This window comes from Podarcis melisellensis (genome assembly GCF_964234715.1).
Source record: "Podarcis melisellensis genome assembly, chromosome: 8".
NCBI classification, from domain to species: Eukaryota; Metazoa; Chordata; class Lepidosauria; order Squamata; family Lacertidae; genus Podarcis; species Podarcis melisellensis.
The window spans coordinates 24,317,191-24,337,030 of NC_138540.1; the positions used below are offsets into that span (position 1 = coordinate 24,317,191).

The following is a 19,840-nucleotide window of genomic DNA, read 5'->3' on the forward strand; positions in this document are numbered from 1 at the left end:
TGTGTGTGTATATGTGTATGAATATTATATATATATATGTATAAATATATCTAGCTATACTATATAATACTATATCTAGATATAGATATATATCTCTGTGTTCAAGCAAATAAAACAAAAGTCATGTAGAAAGCAGTATACTGGGGGTCAACAATCTTTTTCAGCAGGGGGCCGGTCCACTGTCCCTCAGACCTTGTGGAGGGCCGAACTATATTTTTTTTGGGGGGGGGGGATGAACAAATTCCTATGCCCCACAAATAACCCAGAGATGCATTTTAAATCAAAGCACACATTTTACTCATGTAAAACACCAGGCAGGCCCCACAAATAACCCAGAGGTGCATTTTAAATAAAAGGACACATTCCACTCATGTAAAAACACGCTTATCGCCAGACCGTCCGCGGTCCAGATTTTGAAGGTGATTGTGCCGGATCCGGCCCCTGGGCCTTAGTTTGCCTACCCATGGGTTAGAGAATCAGATCCGGGACAGAGACCAGGGTTCAAATCACCCCACCTGGGCATGAAGCTTCCTGGGTGATCTTGTGGAGGGGGCAGTCTCTCCTTCTTAGCCTAGCTCATTTTGCAGAGTTTTATGACTAAACCACAAAATCATAGTCCATGGCCTACGACAATGGTAAGAGTTGGAAGGGACCTCAAGGGTCATCTAATCCTCTGCAGTGCAGGAACTGCACCTAAAGGTGGCCACCCAAGAAGGGTCATGGGTTCGAGCCCCACATTGGGCAAAATATTCCTACATTGCAGGGGTTGGACCAGGTGACCCGGGTGGTCGCTTCCAACACTACTCCCTTTTTAGGGAAGCTTTTAATGTTTGATGTATTACAGTATTTTAATGTTTTTTGGAAGCCGCTCAGAGTGGCTGGAGAAGCCCAGCCAGATGGGCAGGGTATAAATAATAAATTGTTATTATTATTACAATGCTGTGATTCTATGATTCTGACCTCTGTTTAAAAACCTCAAATGAAGGAGAGTGCCCCACCTTCCAAGGAACTCCTTCCCACTGTCAAACAGCTCTTAACATCAGGACATTCTTCCTAATGTTTAGTCGGGATCTCCTTCTTTCTTGTCCTTTGAATCCATTGGTTTGGGCCCCACACTCTGTAGCAGTAGCAAACAAGCTTGCTCCATCTTCCATGGGCAGCCCTTCAGATATTTGGGGGACAAATGATGTATCCCACCTTGAGCTGTATGGAGAAAAGGGTAGGGTAGAAATGCAATAAATAAATGAAATGAATAATATGACGTTTCAGCCATAAACAGATAAAATCCACTCAATGGCAATTCAAACAAGGGCTGTAGCTTTGTGGTAGAGCATTTGTTTTGCATGCAAAACTTCCCAGGTTCAATCCCGGACAATTCCAGAAAGGGCTGGAGGACTCTTTCCTGAAAACCCAGAAAGCTGCTTCCAGTCAGTGTAGGAAATATAGAGCTAGCTGGACCCCTGCTCTGATTCGGCAGCTTCCTCTGTTCCTGTTTAAACTGCATTTCATCAAGAACCACAGCGTCAACTTTGCAGGTAGAAGCTCCCAATGTCTCTGAACAGAGCTGGGAATGTCTCCTGTCTGAAACCCCGCAAAGCTGCTGCCAGTCAGTGTAGACACTACCAAGCTAGATGGACCAAAATTCTGACTCAATATCAAGCAGTTTTCTGGGTTCCTAATTAAGTTTTCAGGGGAGAGCCATAGCTCAGTGGTAAAGCATCTATTTTTTGTGCAACAGATCGCTGGTTCGATCCCTGGTATATCCAGACAGGGCTGGGAATGTCTCTGGTCTGAAACCTGCCAGTCAGTGCACAATACTGAGCTTAATGGACCCAGCCTTCTAGTTCTATGTGGTACGTTGCATGCAGAAGAAGGTCTCAGATGCAGTCTCCAGGCACGGATTGGAATGCCCCCTCCCCGTTAAACCGCTGCCAGTTATTTTCCTAATGGAGAAACGCTGCCCTGCTTTCCCGCTCAGCAAACAGAAAAAAACACAAGCAATTCCCGGGAAAGAGCGCGCCACCTTCTTAACGATCATCTGGGCAAACAGAGCTGCTCCGCCCCCAGCTATTTCTTTCTCTCTCTCTTTCTCTCACACACCAGTCCATTCGTCGCCCTTTAATTCCCAAATACAATTTAAAACCCAGACAAAAATTTCCTTCTCCCTTCCTCCCACCCTCTCTCCTTTCCTCTCTCCGTCCGATTTGCTCCGATCATGCATCCACAATCTGGATCTGATTCTTAGCGTAAACTCGCTTTTCAGTCCTGTGTATGTTTTCTTGGAAGTGCTACATTCAGGGAGGTTTACTCCCAGGGAAGTGGGCGCGTAGGATTGCAACCAGACTGAGGCTGAGCCAGTTTTGCATGCATGCAAAAGATTTATTTATTTATGCATGCATGCGTGCATGCATGCATAAATAAATAAAGCGTTCTCAAAAATGAGAGAGGCTTCTCTCTTTTTTTTTAATCGAAAGAGGTAGGCTATAAATATTTATTAGAGAAAAGAAAGGAAGTCGATGGGGTTTATACCTTCCTTCTTCCCATTACTCGGAAGTAAGTCCCGCCGAAAACAATGGCACTTCCTCCCAGGTAATGCGTGCAAAGCCTACAAGGGCGTAGCCAATATTTTTTTTGTTAGGGGGTGCAGGCCTTTTGGTTTTGGGGGGTGCGGTGGAGAACCTCAGTTAGCAATGAATTTTTATTTATTTATATTGATGGGGGCATCTGCCCCCCCCACGCCCATGATAGCCGGTACTCTGCTGTGCTGCAGGTATGTGAACTCACATCTTCCTGACGCCACGTGTGTGTGTCTTCCTTTGGGGTTAGGTCGGTGTGCCTATGCATTGGTGTCCAAACTTTTTTCAAAGAGGGCCAGATTTGATGAAGTGAAGGGCCCTGAGGGCCGACCAAAGGGCCGATCAAAGTTGCTTTTTTTAGGGTTGGAGTTGTTGAGAGGTTTTTTTTAGGATTTTACCCCAGGAAATAAACTGCCACAGGGGCCGGATTAAACCGACCGGCGGGCCGGATTAGGCCCTCGAAACGGATTTTGGACATGCCTGGCCTATTGAGTTCTAGTCTATGACGAGCTTCAGTCCATTAATTTCAATGGTTCTACTCTGAGTAGGACCGGACCAGGGCATTATACAAGGCACATCATGACATCCTCAAGTGATAAAAGTCCCAGAGTTCATGTTACATACATTAAAGCCTCTAAATGTCCATATTATTCCCTTTGTGTGTGTTTTTTTTTAAGTCTTTGCTGAGTACATTTTGCTGAGTACATATGTAATAAAGTTATGCCTATATTGATTGATCTGCTTTTCATTCAAATGAAGCCTAAAGAGGCTTACAAATAATAAATAACAACGGAGTGAATCATATAACATAATCATACAAAATCAACAGTAAAACAACACAGCAGCAACTAAAAAAAAATAAGCTAAGCATCCCAATCACAGCAGAAGACGTATTATATGATTTATGATCTATGCAACAATATTAACAACGTTAAATAAACAGCAGCTAATAAATAAGTTAAGAATTGCATGGCAGTCATAATGATATCTAAAAATTTATCTAGAAAAAATGAAAAACTACTCAGATGATTTAAGTGATATGCCGCAAACATATCTCCTAAAGTGCCTTATTAATAGCTTTGCAGCGAAACCGCATCCTTGACCATTCACAGGGACGCCTCGCTTGTACTCTACTCTCCCTCTTAGATAGTGATGGAGGGAACTGAGGGGCAGTCAAGTCAAGTGACGGTCCAAATCGGAGCTGGGGAACCTGCTTCTCCCCATATGTTTTTGGACTTCAACTCCCATCAATCCCAGCCAGCATGATCAGTGGTTAGGGGCTATGGATGTTGGAGTCACGGGGAAATCTGAGGGTGGGACACCAACCAGGCTGGTTGTGGCTTTAGCCAGGCACTTCCACGATAGCATCCCAACTGCAGGGCCAGAAGCCAGCGATCTCTATAAACACGGAAAGAAGTCCCGTTGAACTCAATGGGGCTTCGTTTTGAACAGACATGTATAGGGCTCCATTGAATCAAATGGGAGAGCTCACCTTCTGCTGAAATGGCACGGCTGTGACTGCATCGTAGCCCTTCTAGTCAGGGTTTCGACCTGATTTCGCAGGTGTCAAACTTGCCTTCAAATCCAGACTTTCTTTTTTTTTGGTCGAAAGCTGATTCTCCACATCTGTGGGTAGGAGGGGCTATTTAGCGGAGAGGGGTCCTTTGTGTATGGCCAGAGATCCTGTTTGTTGCTTTCTCGTTGTTCCGGGGCGCCTGACTTACCGTTGAAAGTAGGTTCTGAATGATGAGCTTCAACGTTAGTGGTGATACTTTACTATTTATTTCGTGTTATTACTATTGTTGCTGCTATTCTTTCGAAAGGTCAGTTTGAGAAATAAAGAAATCCCATTACAGGAAGTTCAACCGTGAAATCACGACTCAGAACTAAGTCCATCGAGTTCAATGGCTTTTACTCCCAAGGAAAAATGGGTTGGATGGCTTTGAGTTGTTCACTTTCTTTCTTTGTCCAGGAGAAAATTGGGTTCTCCCACCCTCCTGCAAATTTTTATAGAGCACTTCTCGCCTGCAAATCCCGCAGAGTTAAGTGGGTCAGATTTATTTCTGAATTAAAGCTGCATTCTGAAAAGTGCGTTCCCATTCAAAATGGTTGTTGTTCTATTCGTTTTGCTATCTGTTCCGGGATTTCTGCTCCTCTTTGGCCACATCAGGGCCCCGAGAGAGGCTCAGGTGCATTAAAACAGCCTTGCCAACCTGGTGCCCTCCAGATGCCATTTGAAGTACAACTCCCACCAGCCCCCTGCCAGACCTGCTCATAGGAATTGTAGTCCGCAACATTTGGAGAGCACCAGGTTGAAGAAGCTGCATAAAAACAAGAACATCTAAATATGGATAAAATATTGACAGGGCCAGAGTCTCACCTTTTCATCAAGCGTTCTACCAGGGGCCTGACATTATTACTAGTTATTACTTACTAAATAACCATAACCAGTGATTTTTAATGGGCTGTCGTTTTGTTTTTGTTTTTAAAAATAGATTTCGTGTATTACTGCAAACCGCCTTGCGGCCTGTGCAAAGGTATATAAGTTACCTGAAGGAGTGGATAAAATATAACAACTTTAAAAGCAGCATCTTAATGCGGATAATACGATTTAATACAGAACGAACGGCAATCCATGCGTTGCACTCGATGCTAGTCCTCCTTAGAGCAGACCGTTTTGACATGAGCAACAGCTTCATTAATTTCAGTGGGTCTACTCTAAGCAGGACGTAGCTAGCCACACATGAACTTGGAGGCCTGAGCCGCCACGGACCGTACGGATCGGATTCGCTCCGCCGTCGTAAGGACGCTTGCCCCGTTTACACCTGGTGAGGGAAACACTTTGATTCGGATTAATCCTTGCAGCAGGGTCCAAGAATCCCCTTTAGCAGAATACGTAGCTAGCTTGGAACATTTCTGCGTGCCATTTCGGCCCTGCTTGCGCTGTTGCTGCTTTCAAAAGGAAATAAACCCCTGGCGCACAGGTTCCCCTCGCGTTGCTGTTTTTGTTGATGTCTCGAATCTCACTTGGCCGCCCCTCCCAATTTATTTATTTTTGCATCCACACGGGGCTCTGCGCTCTCCGGCTGCGGGTTCATTCGGCGCACAGGCTAATTTGACACACGACCAGCGCTGGCAGAGTTAGGCAACTGCCGCCCTCCCCCTCCACTCGCCTCTATAATAAGCTCAAATAAACAACAAATGAACACCCAGGAAGAAGGGGGGGAACACCCTCAAAAACACCCACAAAGGAAGGGATCCACCAGGAATCTGCAGCAAGCTGCAAAACCGCCTGCCATCCCGGAGCAATTTCCGAAAAGGTACATTCACATCTATATCTATATTTATATATGGCCTGATTGATGAGGGGTCCCCATTAACAGTGGCGTGTTTTGTTTTGTTTTATATATATATAACAATATATATATGATCCGTTTGTTTAAAAACAAACAAATCTGTGTGCATTTTCGTTTCTTCTGTGCTTTAAAAAATAAAATAAAAAATCACAACCCTCGACTGCTATTCAACCATTGGGGAAATGTTTAAAAGAAAATTCCCAGGAGGAGGAATGGGTTGGTGTGTCTCTCTCTCTCTGCATGTGTTAGTTTGCAAGAGGGCGAGCCGAGCGTCGTAATAAATTGCCATGATAAAAGATGGACCTCCATGCCTTTTTTAAAGAGTTGGAACTGGGGAAGGGTAAGGCAACTTTTTAAAATAATTTATAATGATGAAAACTGGAGGGGAGAATCTTTTGCGATTTGAGAAGCAAGCACGGGTAGGTGCTGCAGGAAAGTCCATGATGTGTACGCGCCGTGTGTGTAAAGAAATGAGATGGGATCAGGAACAGGAGGATGGCATGATCGCAGAGATCAATGGAAACAGATCCCTTTGGCCATATATATATATATAAACATCGGGTGTCGTTCAACCTACACGATAGCATTTCCCCCCCTGGAGTGCAATGCAAACAGTGCCTACTCAGAAGTAAGCCGTATTGTATCCAATGGGGAAGTGGGGTTAGGATTGCAGCCTCGATTTGTCAGTACGATGTCTAAAATCCTACTCCCCCTAAAACAAAAACAAAAAAACCGCCACTACCACCACCCGGTTATGTGGGGTGCAGTCAGACGCTTCGGATTCTGTTGTTCCTGAGACGCCTCCAAATTTGAAACAAGCGTGAGGTATAAATGGCGCGGAAAAGAAGGTCTCCAGTTCATGAATTCTCAAACAGAAACCCCAAAAGAGGAGACCATTTCCTCCTTTTGCTGCTGTCCTGCTTGGCACATGTGTGTGTGTGTGTGTGTGTGTGTGAGAGAGAGAGAGAGAGAGAGAGAGAGAGAGAGAGAGAGAGAGAGAGAGAGAGAGAGAGAGAGGTATCTGGCCATGGGCGTCCACGGGGTGCAAGGAAGGCAGCCTCGCTACCCACCCATGAACCATAATTTCCAGATCCGCCCCCATCTTAAAAAAAAGTTTTTAGCATTTGTAGAATGCAAAATATGCAAGCACGAATCTTCTCAACAAAAAAAAAGGTGTGTGTGTGAGAAATTAACCTGCCCCCCTCCACACAAGGAAGAAAAAATTCTTGCGGATACTCAAGTGCCCACTTTGTGTGACAGTTGTCAAACTGAATTACCTATATTCCTATTTGACATAGAGTGAAATGCAACCCCACCCATAGTTCAAAAGTAAGTCCCACTGAGATGTTTCTAGCTAAGTCCTACAGAGAGTTAAACCTATTAAGGGGCCTTAGTTACCACGGCTGTCATTTTTACATGGCTGCACTCAATGTGTAAGACTAACATTGTCTAAAACCCGCTGAATGCAACCAACGGGATATTTAACAAGCTGAAGCCAGCATTAGACGCGAGATTCTAACCACATCTGCGCAGAAGTAAACGGCATTTAATTCAATCAGGTTTATTCCCAGGAATGTGTGGGGTTAGGATTGCAGCAGCCCTAGGGTTGCATCCAACCAATTTCCAATCAGGGTAGACCCACTGAAATTAATGGGTCTAAATTAAGCATGCCCATTAACTTCAATGGGTTTACTCTGAGCAGGATTCGTAAGAGCTGCAACGGTCCTCATTCACAGGACTAACTTCTGAAGAGACCAGAGCTGGGATCGTGCCTGTTTGTCAATGAACATGGGAATGGAGAAGTTAGTTTCTCTGCAACAATGAAAAGATGCTTGCCGTAGGTTAGTTTGAGTGTGGACGGTGTAGGTGGGAGGGTTGCCTTGAGGACCTCTTGTGAGTCTCCTCCCCATCTTTCCCCCTCTGCCTCTCTTTCTCTGCCTTCCCGCCTGCTCAGAGCGAAAAGGCGCCTTTCCTCCTGGCCATCCCCTTCCAAGAATGCCAGGGAAGGGTTAAAAAGGCAACGCATTGGGGGAAACACCCCCCTCCCATCAACCTGGAATCAAAGAGGGAGGGGAAGGAGGGGAGGAAAGCTCCATCTCATCCCTCCCAGCCCAGGCCCAAGTGGGGAAACAAGAAAAGACTAGATGAGCAAGCTTGGCTCTGTTGAACGAGGGTGCCAACCTCTGCTGCGTCCCCCCTTGGCAGAGCTGAACCCACACCCCAGTCAGCCAGGTAGGGAAGGGGGAATTGGGTTAGGCGGGTAGAGGGGCAAATGGCCCTACGGATGGCTGGAGTGCCCGGCCAGTTGCTAGACTAGGGTGTTTTGCTTTCTCTAATTCCTAAAATTCCAATTATTTATTTAATCTGCAAATAAAGCAGGGGGAGGAGCCATAGCTGAGTGTCAGAGCATCTCTTTGATGCAGAAGGTCCCAGGTTCAATCTTTGGCTTCTCCACGTAGGGTTGGGAGAGACTCCTGAAGAGCCACTGCCAGTCAGTGTCGGCAATACTGAGCTAGATGGACCAAGAGTTTGCTTTTGCATAATGTGGCTTCCAATGTACCTACGTCTTCAGGGGAGGGTCATAGTTTGGTGGTTAGAACACCTTGCACCTGAGTTTTGGTCCCTGGCATCTGCATGTACGGCTAGGAGTTTCCCCTGCCTGAATCCCTGGAGAGCTGCTGCCAGTCAGTGTAGGCAATACTGAGCTAGATGGACTAATGGTTTGCCATGGGAAAAGGCACCTTTCCACCATCCTTATTGATTTTCTTTATTTACTACATTTATACCCCTCCATTTCCCCCAAGGAGTTCAAGGCGGTAAACACTCTTTTCATTTCATCTTTGTAACAACCTTGCAAGGTAGGCAAGGCTGAGAAAGAACAACTGGTCCAATGAGCTTCTTTGCTGAGTGGGGATTTGAACCTGGGTCTCTGGTCCTAGCCCAACATTCTCAACTGCTATACTTCCCCGACTCTCTTATTTGCTTCATCCTATTTTTTTTCCATAAAGGACAATCCTCCCCCTCCCCCCCCGTCCATTATATGGAGCAACCTCCTCCCCAATGCCAGTTTAACAGAGGACAAAGGACCCAAGGAAATGAAATTTTACTTTGTAGAGGGATAACTTAGCCAAAGTTGGATCATTGGCCTACCTAGCTCCATAGTGTCTACACTGTCTGACAGCAGCCCTCTGGGATTTTTACAGGGTCCTATCCCAGCATACCTGGAGATGCCAGGGACTGAACCAGGGACCTTCTGCATGCCAAGCAGATGTTCAGCCGCTGACACCAGTTCTAGACCACACATTTAAAGCATGTGGCTTCCAGAGAATCCTGGGAACTGTAGCTCTGTGAGCAGGAAGCTACAGTTCCCAGGATTCTCTGGGGGAAATCATGTGCTTTGAATGTGTGTTGAATGTATGATGTGGATATGATTTGAGTTACAAACCTTCCTGAGGAACAGGTGGGTCAACCCTCTGCTCCAACAAACGAAAAAGAAAAGAGCCTTTGATGGTACCTTAAAGATGGATGATAGCACCAACTAGCATAAGCTCTAGTCCAAAAAAAGGGGAAGAAAAACAAAACCCTATGCCACAATCAAAGCTGTTAGCCTTTACGTGACTTTGATACTCTGGTTGTTTCGATAGTGAGATTTGATTCTTCGTGGTATGCTGTTTAGGACTGGAAAAACAGTGTTGGCTGCTTCCCATTGAGACTGGTAGGGCAGAAGGCAGGGAGCCCAACACTAGGTGGCGCCACAGTCAATTATAGGCAGAGCCAACAATTTCTAGCTTTGTTCCCACCCTCTTCCTGCCTGCTGAGTTCTATAAGGGCAACACTGAGACTAAGGAGGAGGAGGAAACTGGAGGGCAGTGTCACCCCTTGGGCTGGATATAAGTAAGAAGGCAGGTTGGTGGGAGTTGGGTGAAGACAGATTGGGCTTGGTGGAGCAGTGCTTTAGTGGACTAGCCTCCAGTACTGAAAAAGGAAGAGAAGTGTTGGTCCACCAAGCCTGGTCCTGTGCTGAGGAGCAGCTCCACAAAGCCCTAACACAAGATGAGGGAACCTCAAGTCCAGGGGCTGAATAAATCACCCTCCAGGTCTTTCCATCCCATCCATTCTCCAGTCCACAGTCCATAACTATCTGGTGAGTTTTTGCTTGGCTGGAATGTGTCCTTGGGCTCAATGATTCCTCTTGCTTGCCTGGCAGGAGAATAGAAGGGTGTGTGAGTGTGTGTAGACACTAGCCTCCCACCCCACAAATAAGCCAGTCTAAATATAAGCCAGGGTAGCCACTCATGCAGGGATACTGCAGGGAGCCTCCTTTCTGGATCGTGGTCTCAGTCAGCCCCCAGGAGCCTTTAGTCCAGGAATAGGAGCCCTCCAGCCTTCCAGAAGTCACTGGACTCCAGTTCCCATCACCCCTACCCATTAGCCATGCCGTCTGGGGCTGATGGGACTTGTAGTTTAACAACACCTGGAATACACCTTAGCTACCTCTGGTCTAAGTTATCACAGGACGTCTCTCTTTGAGCAAAGCTTTGCCTGCTGTTAATTCACTGGAGTAATGTGCTCTTTCGCTGATAGCAGCTGTGGCAAGAAAAAATTCGGGTCCAGGACTTGGTGAGAGCAAAAGGATGCACCCAGCTTTCCCTCTCAAAAGCTCAGGTTAACACAGATGGGTTTCTGAGAGCCAGTGTGGTGTAGTGGTTAAGAGCGGTAGTCTCTAATCTGGGGAACCGGGTTCGCGTCTCCGCTCCTCCACATGCAGCTGCTGGGTGACCTTGGGCCAGTCACACTTCTATGAAGTCTCTCAGCCCCACTCACCTCACAGAGTGTTTGTTGTGGGGGAGGAAGGGAAAGGAGAATGTGAGCCGCTTTGAGACTCCTTAAAGGGAGTAAAAGGCGGGATATCAAATCCAAACTCTTCTTCTGTTCAACAACAACCTTGTTGGGTAGGTCAGAGGATTAGAAAACATGATTTGCCAAGAACAGCAACCTTGCAGTCAGAGTGAGTAATTAGCAGAGTTGGGCTTTTCCCCTCAACAACCATCCTGCTAGAGTAAGTTAGAACGAATGAATATCATACATGGATTTTCTGCCAAACAACAACCTTGTGGATCAGATCAGGGTGAGATTCACTGTTGGGCAAGGATTTGAGCAAATATCCACTATGCAGAGTCTAATATAATAAATTATTTTGCAAATCAGGAGAAATAATAGGGGGGAATAGGTGACAGACAGCTATGATTGATGGAACTATTCAGTTTAAATATTCATTTCTTCTTCCCCAGTACCCTTAAATTGTTTGATGGAACTGCTGATCTATTTGATCCCCTGATTCCTTCCTTTTTTCCAACATCTGGAGAGGTAGCCATGCTACCAATATACCGGCTGCTTGGGGTTGCCAACGTGGTGCCCGTGGGCATGATAGTGCCCATGAGCACTTCCCTTGGTGACTGTGCAGTCTTTGAGTCCTACCCTGCTCACATCACATGGTGTTCAGAGTGGTTAGCTCCTTCCCCTGCAATAGAGGAAATGAGAAGAGTGTTGCTCTTTCAAACTTCCTCTTTCAGCTCTATGGGCTTTTGGAGGCTCTGATCAGTCGGGGAGGCACTGAATGGAATGCAGGGTGGGAGAGAGAAAGGGAACGTTCTGGGAGACTGTGAGAAGAATGGGGAGAAAGTGGGATGCTACAAGAGGGGGGGAGGGAGGGAGGGAGAGAGACAGAGGGAGTGAAAGAACAAAAACACACACAGAGAGACAACAGGGTCCAGTAAAATGAGTCCTCTTGGTTAATTTATTCATGAGTTTGTCTCTCCCGCAACCACCACCACATCTGCATCTACTGACTAAACTGAGAAAATCATCTATCTCCTTGCTTTCCAAACCTATTATGGCTCAAAAACACGTATCCAAAGTACAGGTCCTCTCCCCGAGGAAGCCTGGCTGGTTGCTGTAGTTTACTCCTCACAGAGATATAGTCCTCAGCACCCTTAGCAAGCTAAGGTTCCCAGGATTCATTGGAGGAGAAAGAAAGGGGCCTTAAATGCATGAAATGCGTGAAAACAAATCTGGACGAATACCCAAACAATAGGGCTGTCTGGATGCACCCAAAGTGATCTGTTCCAATTAGCGCAAAGCAGCAAAGGACCCGAGTCAGGAGCCGCCCCCCCCCCACTTTTCAGACAATGAGCCAAGTTTTTACCTGCAAGAGAGCGGGGCCCTCTGGGTTATCCCACACGCCCAGCCCAGCCGGCAAAAGCTTGGTGGCCCTGCCTTTGCATTGTGCAATTGTGTTACTATGGCGGTTGCCATAGAGGCTAGTGTAACAACCAACAAGGGGATATTGCAATGAACAGGTACAAAATGTAACAGAACTAGTCTAAAGAGCTTGTCCCTGGTGAAATCAGAGAAAACAAGAGCCTTCCAGAGGAGGGACAATAGCGCTGCATCTGTTTCGGGCTGTGATCTGGGGCGGAGGATCCTCCCACCTGTCACGCCTCTTCTCCCCGAGCTTGAGAAGGAGGCTCATTAAAACCACGCTTGAAAATTCCTGGCTGACTGGTCCAGAGTATCTTCCCTGAGCTTCCCATTGTGGTGCCTTAAGACGAGTTAAAAAGAAAACCACTGCAGCAAAAAAAACACACAGAGAGAAGAAGCAGAGCGGAGGAGCTGGTGGCTTCGATTTGAAGCCCTGTGGACATAACTAAAGTTGGCTTTGTATAGAGTTGTCACCCAAGACTGAGAACCTGCTTTTGAAGGTTCTCGAGTGAGCAGGGAGACAGCGACACCAGAACCCGGGACCTTCTGCGTGCAAAGCGGGGGTTTTGCCACTGAGCTACGGATCCTTGACCGGCTAAGTGCATGAGCTGGAGGGGGTGTGGGGAGGTGTAACCCACACTTCTGCCATGAATCACAGCAGCCCTGCTTCACGGTGGATACTTAACAGCAGTGTGACGTCAGCAGGATGTAACTGGCATCATACGCCCTGTCGTCATTGTGTACAGGGCTGACGCCAGGTGACCCCTGGCAGCCCACCACCATTGCCCCTCCACACATGGTTTTATGGGTTCAAATCTCCTCTCAGGCATAATGCTCACAGGGTAACCTTGGGCCAGCCGCTATCTCTCTCTCAGGCCAGCCTACATCACAGGGCTGTTGTAGAGGCGAAAGCTGGGAGGGGGGGGAGCAGTGTATATGCCACCTTTGAGCTCCTTGGAGAAAAAGGTGGAATATCAATGTAACAACAACAACAACAACAACAACAACAACAACAACAACAACAACAACATTATTATCATCAACATTATTATTATTGCATCTATATCTTTTTAAAATATTATTTATGATTTTAATTTATATACATGTCAGTAACAATTTAACAGTAATATATCACATCTATATCAATATTATTAACAACAACAAACAATCTTAATGAAAAAGGTGATGGTGATGAATAAAAGGTTTGATATTACAGTGGTACCTCGGGTTACATACCCTTCAGTTTACATACGCTTCAGGTTACAGACTCCTCTAACCCAGAAATTTTACCTCGGGTTAAGAACTTTGCTTCAGGATGAGAACAGAAATCATGCTCCAGCAGCCCGGCGGCAGCAGGAGGCCCCATTAGGTAAAGTGGTGCTTCAGGTTAAGAACAGTTTCAGGTTAAGAACGGACCTCTGGAACAAATTAAGTACTTAACCCGAGGTACCACTGTATATTACACCTGTGTCGTTTTTTCCTTCTTTGCCATCATTACTGAATTATTATTATTAATAAATTCATAGCAAACCTTTCATCACAATCATTATTTAACAACAACAACATTTTAAAAGTATGTATTAAGTTGGCCTATACATCACTTTTACACACAGATTCTATCAGCAAAGAAACTCTCATTCTGTGTAAACTGCACCTTAGAAAGCATCAAATAGGAAACAGAAAGACATTGTTGTTACAACATCAACAAACACAATATAGTAGCAGCAGCAACAACAACACAAGGAGGGCTCCAGGCTCCTCACCTGTAGGAGCATACAACCTAATTTTCAACACTGGGAGAATAACCCCTAACAAGCAGCAGGGAAAGTCTCCTGCTTTGCGGCCCGTTCAGCTGCCTGAGTTGCCACAGAACAACACGCTCCCTGCAAGGTACCAGCTGGAGAATCAATTCACCTCTCATTGCCTTTGCCAGTTGTGTGGGCCTTTAATTGCCTGCCTGCTGCTCCTTGCAGTTCTGCTGCTCTCCAAGGAGAGCCTCTCCAGGGCTGGGTGGGGACCTTCCTGCGTAATTGGGCAGGTGTGAGTACATTTTGAACTGCCGCCACTGTTTCAGTCGCCTCGGATGTCCCCAGCTCCAGCTTATGGCTCCACACCCAAACCAAGAGTTTGGTTTAACAGCCAAATTTCTAAAATCTGGACTTGGAATTTTGCAGTAGATTATGTCGGAACACCCCTGGGGGGCACACGCAGCCCCTGGAATGAGACAAACCTTTCCTCTTCCGGATGAAGTGCAGCCCAGGATGTTCACAAATCAGTCCCAGTGTGCACCAGCGGCGCATATCAAAATACATGTGCATGCTCACCCAACAGAGTATAGCAGAAATGATCGTGGAGCATGAGTGAAGCATTCTAAGTGATTGCATTCTAAGCAGTATATACAGGATGCGGATAGCACTGTGGGTTACACCACAGAGCCTAGGACTTGCCGATCAGAAGGTCGGCGGTTCAAATCCCTGTGACGGGGTGAGCTCCCGTTGCTCAGTCCCTGCTCCTGCCAACCTAGCAGTTCAAAAGCACGTCAAAGTGCAAGTAGATAAATAGGTACCGCTCCGGCGGGAAGGTAAACAGTGTTTCCGTGCGCTGCTCTGGTTCGCCAAGCGGCTTAGTCATACTGGCCACATGACCCGGAAGCTGTGTGCAGACAAACGCCAGCTCCCTCAGCCAATAAAACGAGATGAGCGGCACAACCCCAGAGTCGGCCATGACTGGATCTAACGGTATGGGGTCCCTTTACCATTACCTTTACCTTTATATACAGGACAAAGCAACCATGGTGTCCTCTCACTTCTTCTCCGAGAGAGAGAGAGAGAGGGGAAAAAAAAAGAAAGCACAAAAGTACAGTACAGCAGAAGAGAGATAAAACTGACTTCCGTTCTCACACTTTCCAAACCTAGAAAGTAAACACTGACATGTGATTTAACAACCACACATCCAGCAACAGAGGAGTGAAATGCTAACAGATCAGAGGCAAGGAGCTTCCCCCACCCCAAGGGCCACATCACCAGGGGTGGGTGGAAGCTGAGGCAAGAGTGGGTGGAGCAATGAATGCAAATTTCACCTTTGTGAAAATGGCTAGAGCAATTAAATTAAATTTTAGTTTTTGTCCATAAGCCAGTTGTTCCACGCATTGTCCTCCACCCAGTCAGGCAAGCGGCATTATCTGAATTCAGTCCACAGTCATTATCTCAGTGATACTATTCACTAGTCCTACCCATTGTAGTAGCCTGAAAGTGGTTTTGTGGTTGTGGTAGGTAAGAGAGATGCCCCTCACCAAGTGATGCTGAGAGTTCATTTCCTGAGTTCAGATAAGACGAAGTTACAATAGGTGAAGTTTCTGCAAATACTCCTCTCTGTCCTCCATCCAGGCAGGCAAGCAAGCAAGCAAGCAGCATTATAGATCATAGAGTTGGAAGGGACCCTGAGGATCATCTGCAAGGCAGGAATATGCAACTGTCCCATATGGGGATCGAACCTGCAACCTTGGCATCATCAGCACTATGCTCTAAGTTATCCAGGGGCTGCCACTCATTATCTGAGTTCATTTTACCTTGCACAGCAAGCTAATTTCTACACCAACACCCTTCTCTCTCCTCCATCCAGGCAAGCAAGAGGTATGATCAGAGCTCAAGGGCACATTCCAGCCAGGCAAAAACACTCAAGGAAGGCAAGACCCATGAGAGGTCAAGGCAAGACCCCTGAGAAGAGAGAGAGAGAGAGAGCAGCCAGGGGGAAATCCGAAGAGGCAGATAGAAAAAGGGCCCCTGGTTATGGGGCTTCCCTGCTGCATTGTAATGCCGACTAACATCCTTAACCATTAATAACGGCAAACGATGCTGAATATTATTATATCGGAGAGGAATCTGTACCACACTTAATTACATGCAACACACTTCACCAGGCAATTAAACCTCCATTTTCCCCATCCCGTCACTCATTCCCCAAAGCCTAGAAATGTCAACAAAACTCTGTTGTAATTAGAAGAGTCTCCTATAATATTTACCCCCCTTTTTTGTACATAAAGCATGTTCCAACTTGTCCCCCGATTCTTAATTTCTGATCACGGCCAGCGTCTCTGCTAATTATGGGACGTAATGAGAGAAAATCGATAACAACAGCTTGTGGAAGTTGCCCTCAGCTTTTAGGGAAAGGCTGCAAATTGCAAAAGGAGAGGTAGGTAAACAAGTCACTAATTGGGTTAAAAGGGGAAATTATAGAGACTCCGGGGCTGCTTTTACATATATGGCCTTTGTATAGCTTTTATATACTATACCCATAACAACACAATACACAACAGTAAAATCCAATGCAATATGTCATCACATTTTAAAAAATGTTATGCGTGCATTTGCAATTCATATTGCAGGTAGTATAAAACCAAACCATTTTAAAATTCAATCTGCTCAGAGAAATGTGTATATTAAATTGATGAAGATTCATACTTTCCTTATTCTCCATAAATGTCATACCTAAATGGAGACAACTCTATTCCAGTATGCTGAGAGCTTGAATCCACCCTCCCTGCCAGAAAGAAAGCTTGTGCCTGAGTTTGCTTTTCACCTCTTCCCTCCCAGTCAATTTTCCTTTTGTGTTGTGTCACGATAGTAAGTGCAAGGGCAGGGATTGCCTTATTGATAATTGCAATCTGCTTGGGAGCTTTCTTTGGCTAAAGAGTGGGGTAAAAATACCTTAAATAAAATATCTGTTTCCTCCCCCTAATAGAAGTCACAGGACTAGATCATAGACTGAGGCATCACTCATTTTGGAGTAAAGCCCATTGCATTCCAGTGGATTTTCTTCTGAGCAGACATGCTTAGAATTGCATGGTGGTTTAGTTAACTGAAAGGTAAAGGGACCCCTGACCAGTAGGTCCAGTTGTGGATGACTCTGGGGTTGTGGCGCTCATCTCGCTTTATTGGCCGAGGGAGCCGGCATACAGCTTCCGGGTCATGTGGCCAGCATGACTAAGCCACTTCTGGTGAACCAGAGCAGTGCACAGAAATGTTGTTTACCTTCCTGCTGGAGTGGTACCTATTTATCTACTTGCTCTTTGACGTGCTTTCGAACTGCTAGGTTGGCAGGAGCTGTGACTGAGCAACGGGAGCTCACCCCGTTGCGGGCATTCGAACCGGCAACCTTCTGATCGGCAAGCCCTAGGCTCTGTGGTTTAACCCAAAGCGCCACCCACGTCCCTTGGTAAAGGGACCCCTGACCATTAGGTCCAGTCACAGATGACTCTGGGGTTGTGGCTCCAATCAAATTAATTTAGCTCCAATCAAAATTGGCGTGGTGCAAGTTAGGTGATGAGAAGGGATGAGGGATAAATTCACACAACAACATACATTATATTAGGATAAAAATGTCCTTACAAGGCAAAATCACATTAAAAAATGAGTATGTTGGGAGAAATAATGCTGTAGAATGCTGATGGGTTTTTGTATGTAATAGCAAGCAGATCTGGAAATGTGGTATACTTAAGACAAAATGAGAATCAGAGAGAATTGGAAAATGGCAGCATTGTCCATCCTTGGTCATTGATTTCAGTGGGGTCTATGTTCAATTCACTTGTTCTGAATTTGACCCAGGCACAGAGCCGTAACTAGGTGATCTTGCGCCCCTGGCAGAATTGTCCAGATTGCACCCCCTATTTAAAGAAAAATGAATAGGGAAAAACAGGGCCCCCACATATCATATAAAGATCCTCTATTTAAAACCTTTTCTTATGAGGTATTAATTAATATTTTTATTTATAGACATATTTATGACACATTTTAAAGCCTGCACCTCTGGTGGGGGCCTTCCTCACCACCCCCAAGCTATGGCCCTGCCCAGGCATTTCTTTAGGATTAAGATGGCCTCTTCCTGAGACAAATGGGAGAGAGAATTACCGTACTTTTTGCTCTATAAGACTCACTTTTTCCCTCCTAAAAAGTAAGGGGAAATGTGTGTGCATCTTATGGAGTGAGTGCAGGCTGCGCAGCTATCCCAGAAGCCAGAACAGCAAGAGGGATCACTGCTTCCGCTGCGCAGTGATCCCTCTTGCTGTTCTGGCTTCTGGGATTCAGAATATTTTTTTTCTTGTTTTCCTCCTCCAAAAACTAGGTGTGTCTTATGGCCTGGTGTGTCTTATAGGAAAAAAAAATACGGTAATTTACAGATGGAGTGATGGTGACTGGCAACCCAGTCTAGCTCCAGCATAGTTCCTGATTCTGAAGATATCTCTCCCAATTAATAAAGCCTTGCATTTGTTTATCGGGTTGGGATAAAACAGAAAAACGCTTTAGCAGCCCTCTTTTCCAGAACAGCCACAAAATGTTCAAGGGACTGGTTGTGAAATGACCTATCTGAACCACACACACACACACACACACACAGAGAGAGAGAGAGAGAGAGAGAGAGAGAGAGAGAGAGAGAGAGAGAGCTTGTTGCCTTTTGAAGAACAGACACATTTTTTGCCTTGAATAGCTGCATGACACAGGCAGAAACCCAACAGGTATGTCAATGCTCATTATTGCATTACCTTACTGGTGATGGAGAAGCTTTACCAGCTAAGTTCTGCCTGTTATGTAGCTGCCACAGTCTTAAATGGCAATTTGTATCATATTGTTTATCCAGTTCCCCATTTTTTGCAGACAATTTAAGTGTGTGTGTGTGTGTTTAAAACTCCCCAGTAAAAAATGGGATGGAATAAATTTATGGCTCAGTACATATGACACCTACACAGACCAGAAGCAGAGGGTTGCCTCAAGCTATGTTTTACTCACCCTGAAATTAATGGATCTAAGTTAGACATGGCCACTAACTTCAGTGGGTCTACTGTGAGCAGGACTAGCATTGGACATGAGTAGAGAAATAAAACTGGCTAAGCATCAGTGCAGGGATACCTTTGATCTGCATGCTGGTTCATGGATCTAGTGCCAATATAAGGAGAAGGTTGCAGAATTAAGGAAAGCAGTCTGGAAAAAGAAGCACGATGCATGTCTGTGCATTGCAAGATCGTGTGTGCAGCCTCCAAAGAGTTTACTTTATACGGAAGTTTTAACAGGCCTTAGCCCCAGCTTGACCCAAAGCCTCATGTTTGTCAGATTGCTACGCCTGATGATAAGGAAGCAAAGTTGTTTGCTGCGGCTGCACAGGTCACTCTTATGCAAATAATCAGATCAGGTGTGCTTCAATAAAACAATACAGGGCTGTTGGCATGAAATGGAAGGTCCAATGTCAGGTGTTCAATTAGCTCAGCCTTTGCCAACCTGGTGCCTTCCAATTAGAAACATAGAATTGTAGAGTTGGACCCTGAGATTCATCTAGTCCACTTAAAAATCTCCAATGAAGAAGAGTCTACCACCCTCCAAAGCAGTCTGTTCCACCGTCAAACAGCTCTTCCCACCAGAAAGTTCTTCCCACAGCCCTTCAGATGCTTTTGGGCACTAGTTCCTGGTAGCCCCAGACAGGGAACGGGAGTGCTATGATTCCTGCATTTCAGGGGGTTGGACTAGATGACCTTTGGTGATCCCTTCCAACTCTACAGTTCTGTGATTCTAGGTTCCTCCTTCCTGGCTAAGATGGTGCCTGCTGTCAGAATTTTGCCTACACTATTTAACCAACAAAGACAACCACTTAATCGGATAA

At 45.7% G+C, this 19,840-nt stretch overlaps 1 protein-coding gene across 2 annotated transcripts in view; it reads left to right on the plus strand.

Moving 5' to 3' along the window:
- Positions 1-19,840, plus strand: part of MRPS16 (mitochondrial ribosomal protein S16) — a 249,029-nt gene that overhangs the window by 107,769 nt on the left and 121,420 nt on the right. The window lies entirely within an intron of this gene.